This window comes from Hyla sarda, chromosome 6 (assembly GCF_029499605.1).
Source record: "Hyla sarda isolate aHylSar1 chromosome 6, aHylSar1.hap1, whole genome shotgun sequence".
NCBI lineage: Eukaryota > Metazoa > Chordata > Amphibia > Anura > Hylidae > Hyla > Hyla sarda.
This window is the reverse complement of record NC_079194.1, coordinates 122,275,605-122,282,244: the sequence shown is the minus strand read 5'-3', so window position 1 is coordinate 122,282,244 and position 6,640 is coordinate 122,275,605.

The following is a 6,640-nucleotide window of genomic DNA, read 5'->3' as shown; positions in this document are numbered from 1 at the left end:
AACAAATCTTTCTTCCTAGTGAAAAGTATAATCTGTAATTAGGATAATTCTGTGATATTTGTGTCTCCGCAGCTTTGTTTCTCTGTTGTATGTATAACTCTTGATTGGAACATTCTCTTTTCTTTTGTGAGAGACTAAATCCAATCAAGGATGCACCAATTAAGAAATAATGAACATGAATTATTTTGGTATGTAAACCAGCGCAACCGTTTCCTGAGCTGTGATTGGACGGAGTAGTCAGTGTTAATTCCACACAAATCCTTCTGTGCCTGCATCGGTTACAAAAAGAGGAAAGGTGGGGGCTGAAGATGGCTTAAATGGGATATTAGGAGAGCGGATTTGATAAATGTATCATGTAGGTGTTATCTTAGGCTTGTATCCAACTGTGGCGTCCATGACACTCACCTGGTTGTGGCACTGATGCATAAAGACAAAACAATATAGATCATTAGAGATTACTACAAGGATTGTGAAGAAGAAAGTGGCTAATAGTGAATGCTGTAATATGAAAGATGTTTAATCTTCTAGTGTTGTGTACTAGAGATCTGCTCATTGTTTAATATGTAGCATAGTGTTTCAGAAAATATTCAGAGCAATAAGGCAGGAACAATAATATAATAACACTAAAACTTGAGATACAGAATAATGACTCACTGACATGGTGTATATGATATTGATATACCATAATTTGGGGGCACACTACATCAACACTTTCAGACACGTAATGGTAGCAATTCCAATATATAGATAATTATAAAAAAATTACAAAGTATTCTGCAAATGCTGAGGAACATGAGCATTATAGATATGATACCATTTTCAATTGCATTACTACTATATTAACCATATTTGTAAACTTAGCACACCTTTAGATCAAAACATGTCCCCTATCCACCCATAGTGGGTTTTAAAAAGGAGATAACTTTTTTTATGAAGTATATTAGAAAGATTAATGTTTTGGCAATTTGTACAACTTATAAAAAGTTTTTGAATCTGACAGTGCCAATTTACTCTGCCCCTAGACATCTTATCCTCTAGATTTAAGCTGTGGCACCCCAGACATCTGGTGGATGGAGCAAACTTTGCTCCGTGCTGAATGACTGGCCATGCGGGGCGGAGACTAGTGATGTCACAGTCACATGACATCATGGTCAAACCCAATCAATGCAAGTCTATGGGAGAGGGCGTGATGGCCATCACGCCCCCTCCCATAGACTTGCATTGAGGGGGCGTGGACGTGACATCACGAGCGGGGCATGACTGTGACATCAAGAGCCTGCACCCAACGGCCTAAACAAACGCTGGGTGCAGCAGGGAGATTGCAAGGGTCCCCAGTGGCGTGACCCCGGCTATCAGACATCTTATCTTTGGATGGGGGAGTACCCATTTAAGATCTACAAACTGGGTTCATGCAGGATCCAGCTGATTAAAACCACCATGTGGATGGGGAGGAGTGGATGACTACATAGGGTTGCCACTCTCCCATACATGCAACGGAAAAAAATGAAATATTCAGTATCACCATTAATATGATGAAGACAGGTACAGATGCATGGTGCCATGGAAAATACAAAACATACAAAGGAAGAGTTGCAGCAGCACTCTGCAAATGTTAAGACATATGAGGACTGTAGATATGGACCATTTGAAATTACTTTACTGCTATATCAACTATAAATGTAGTTTTACAGCTTTTAGCACTCCTTTTAATCAAAATATTCCCCAATCCACCACACAGTGATGGCTTTATTTCAGATGGGAACTTAACATTTTATTTACTGACCTTTTCTGGGCCAAGCATCAAAATCCACTGGATTTTGTCATCTGTATGGGTGGAAGGGAACCTGGAGGTCCCAGCAAGTTATACTAGGAATTATGAAGTATCTTCATGCTTGGGCTTCAGTCAAAAATAGAACTGTCTCTGTAATCTAATCCCAAAACTTTCACAATGGTATATTGACCATCAAACAAAAGCCTGACATGAAAATAAGAGAACAGATCTTGAAGAAGACAGAAAGGGTTAACTTACACATTTCTTAGGCCTAACTGCCAGACAGCTTTATGTAAAGTGCTGTCAGCGACAGCTCCAGTTGTGACACATTGTAAACATGTCTAATATTATACTGTCAGTAATATCCTCCTTGGCTCTGAGCTGATGTGTTGATCAATACAATCACAGAGTAAGACTTTCCTTCTATTATTTATTGCAATGCAGCCCCTGGGTGCAGTACTGGACTCAGGGATGGAAGCGAATCCTAGATATAAACGTATAATGAGAGATGTGTCAGATATCTGAGTAATGTGCCATTGTCGGTGCTGCAGGCCAGCTTGTATATCTATAGAACGTCCCCAATGCATTGATCTGCATGAATTAGACACATTCCCAATCAATGACAAGAGAGAAGGACTGTTTATTTCAGTCACTTTTGGAGTAATTACGCAACATGGATTGATATAGAGTATACAGGAACAATAATGGGTTCAACATAAAACAAAGGCGGGCTTAGCATAACAACTTGATGGTTCTGACATAAGGACAAGATATATAGGTATAACATAACATGACCTTTATAAATCCACCATAAATCCAAGCTGGATCTAACTCCAAGACCTCAATGTTTTACCATAAATTCAGAATACATTAGATCCAACATAACACTAGGATGATTTCAAAATCTAAAAATAAATTCTTTACAAAGCCAATATGGGTTTAAAGCACACCTAAAACATGGGCTGCATGAAACAGACTCAGGCATCTGCATTACAGTGCGCTATGATTTACTATGAAATTCCACTGTGACACAAGCCAGAAACTGGGTATGACATCAAGGAGGTGATGCTGGGCCTGGCCGACCAGTCACTCCCAATACACGAATAGAGAGATGCCTGTCAATAAAGCCCTGGGGTGGGGAGAAGCCATTAATAGCCAGTCTCCTTGACTTTCTACTTTATTATAAATTTTTTCATGTTAAAAGTTATTATTTTTTGGAGACTGATTATGAGATTGTTGAGGAATCAGCCCAGACCTACATGGGATGATCTTCTCAATGGTTTCAAGACAGCTGGGACCATAGTCCAGAGGTTCTTTGGAAAAATTCAGACGAGCCTGTTCATGTGCCTTCTCAAACAGGGTGACTTTGTGGTCACTGCCTTTTTTCAGTTCTTCACAGTGTAGTGTGTTACTAATTGTTTTCTTGATTACTATGGTCCAGCTGCCTTGAGAACATTGACAAGATCCTCTTGTGTAGTTTTGGTCTGATTCTTCACCTTTCTCATGATCATTGAAACTCCACGAGGTGAGATCTTGCATGGAGCCCCCGACCGAGGGAGACTGACAGTTCTTTTCTGTTTTTTTCCATTTGATAATAATTCCACAAACTGTTGTAAGCTTTTCACCAAGCTGCTTGGTGATGGTCTGGTAGCCCATTCCAGTCTTGTGTAGGTCTACAGTCTTGTTCCTGACCTCCTCGGATGGCTCATTGGTCTTTGTTATAGTGGAGGAGAGTTTGGAATCTGATTGATTGCTTCTGTGGACAGGTGTCCTTTGTACAGGTAACAAGCTGAGATTAGGAGAACTTCCTGTCAGGGACCGACCAGGGGACAGGGAGAGTGAGCCCTAAACTGACCCTAAAACCTCCCTCCCTGCCTACTTGCCAATCCACCCTAACCGGTGGATCGACAACTGGGCGCCGGTCCCTCCCTGAACTAAAGTGCAGGGGACTAATAACAACACATACTAATAAATAGTCGGTCACAAACCAGAAACATAACAGGAACATACAACTCTATAGTATAAAGTTCAGAGGACACAGATCAGAGAGTTAGTATAGAGGACACTATAACAGCGGTGAAAATATTTTAGACAGAGACTCTCTGTGGGAAGGAGAATAATAATGATAAGACGAGCTTGTATGGGACCACAAAAAACTCCGGACAATAGAGATTAGAATTAATGGGGAAAGGATACCCAAATAGGGTTATCACGGAGGGTATTATAGACCCACAGTGAGTTAAAAAGGTGCGAGATACCTTAAAATCCCCCCACATTTAACCCCAGTTAACCAGCAGATTATGAGAATCAGGAGTGGTGCACAGTAGCTAAGAAGCATATTCCTCTAACTACCCAATACCATAGATAGTCTCTGAAAGTTTTAATCACTGTTTATCCATTCACGAATATAAGGTTTTTAAGCATACCAATAAAATAGAGCTTTTAATGAGACCCTAGATAAGGGTACTAGTCCCCGAGGAGGGTTAGCCCTCCAAAGAGTTTTGGATTTTATTGTTTAGTCCCCCCTGGGACTCATAAGGGATTTGTTGATGTTGGTTGTGAACAGAGGACACTATAGATAAGCGGTCATGAACAGAACTCCAAAGATCTGAATAAAGAACTAATAAACAAATAGGAGGAGATTTATCAAAACCTGCCCAGAGGAAAAGTTGCTGAGTTGCCCATAGTAACCAATCAGATGTCTTCTTTCTTTTTTCAGAGGCCTTGTCAAAAATGAAATAAACAATCTGATTGGTTGCTATGGGCAACTCAGCAACTTTTCCTCTGGACAGGTTTTGATAAATCACCCTGATAGAGTTCAAAACACCAAACAGGAAAACAGTTGAGTCTGAACATACCCCAGAAACAAAACAGGAACAAGCTGAATCCCCTATATCTGGTAGAAACAGGAATAACAATACCATCTGAATCCCCATGGACAGGTAAACGGGATCGAATGCTAAACAGGAATATTAGCAATCCCACATAAAACCTCCAGTAGACACAGAGTCCTCATGGACAGGTAACAGGGCTGCCTTGTTACACAGGATATATTTATAGAACACTGTTCACTCTGAACACAAGACAGGAATAATTGCAATCCCTTTAGAACACCTCCAGTAGATGCAGGACTAACAATACCCGCTGAGTCCCCATAGACAGGTAACAGGGATGCCTAAATGCACAGGATATAATTATAGAACATTATTCACACTGAACACAAGACTGGAATAGCAATCCCTCCGAACACCTCCAGTAGACAAGGAGTCCCCATGGAGTGGTAACAGGTATCTAACATAGTACACTGTTCACACTGGACACACAAACTGGACACTCCACTCCAAATTTATAATAATAATTAATAATAAATCCAAATAGACTACTGTTCAGTGGCACACTACCAGTGTGGACATGATGCTGGCCCAGTAGGAAAACAGAAATATAAAACACAGAACTTCATAAGAACGGCTACAAGAGAAAACACAGTGTGAAAATGCACATAGCAAAAAGAACATACAAATCCTAAAACCGACTAAACAAACACAGCTTAAAATCTACTTAGAGCATGTCACATAAAATTGGCTGAAACCAGAAAACACAAAGTGAATGCTAAAACAGAGATAGTTGATTAAAAGGTCAAACAAAGAGTGTTTACCAAGAGCTCCATGCAGCATGTCCAGCATCTTAGCAAGTCAGGATATAATGAAGTTAATCACCAGCCCAGAGGCTAGACTGGTCTGACTTTAAATAGAAACACCCTAGGAGCTTTGGCAATGAACTATTCCCTGACCAGAGAACATAAAACTGTTCACACACACAACCAAGCCAATATCTGTGTGTGAACACATGCCAATACAGACATGACACTTCCTTTAAGAGAGTGTGCCTAATCTCAGCTTGTTACCTGTATAAAAGACACCTGGAAGACAGAAACCTTGCTGATTTATAGGGGATCAAATATTAATTTTACTGAAAAGAAAAGCAAATCAATTCATTACGTATTTGAAATATGTTTGTTTTAAATTTTTTTTGTTGCTGTTGTTAATTTGTCTCTTACTGTTTAAAGGGGTATTTCGGCCAAATACATCTTATCCCCTATCCAAAGGATAGGGGATAAGATGTTTGATCACAGGGGGCCTTCTGCTGGGACCCCCCGCGATCTCCGTGCAGCACCCACATTCTATGCGGGACTGCGTCTCCAGTATTGGAAACCTCCTTGTTTCCGGGACAGGAGATGTGACGTCATGCCACGGCTGTCACGCCCCCTAATATAGACATGAATGGAGGGGGCGTGGTCCCCACGATCAGACATCTTATCCCCTATCCTTTGGATTGGGGATAAGATGTATTTGGCTGGAATACCCCTTTAAATAAACTCTCTATTAAAATCATAGACATCATTTCTTTGTCAGTATACAAACATACAAAATCATCATGGGATTAAATACTTTTACCTCCACTGTAGTAGTTCCCACATAATCCATTTCAACATGAAAAATCCATTGGTACATTAGCAAAATTATATAGCTGTAATGTGCACTGTTGATATTTTTTTGAAGAAAAGAATGCAGCTCTTCTAGGGAAAAACAAGTCTAGGCCCAAGTGTTCCTTTATTTTAGGGTTGAGCAATTTATAAACTTGTTTATGTTAATATCACTTGTTCCGTGAATGATTAGACATAAGTGGACTCTTTGGACGACTCTTGGCTCAATGGCTTTCAGGCAGCATTGTATTTGTCCTGTGTTATTTACAGATCCCTCCTTCTTTAGTTGTCACTTCCAGCCAATTTACTCCAAATCAATCTTCCTATATTCCTACACACTGACAAATAAACTCAACACAAGCTGTAATTTTCAGTAAGCTTACCAT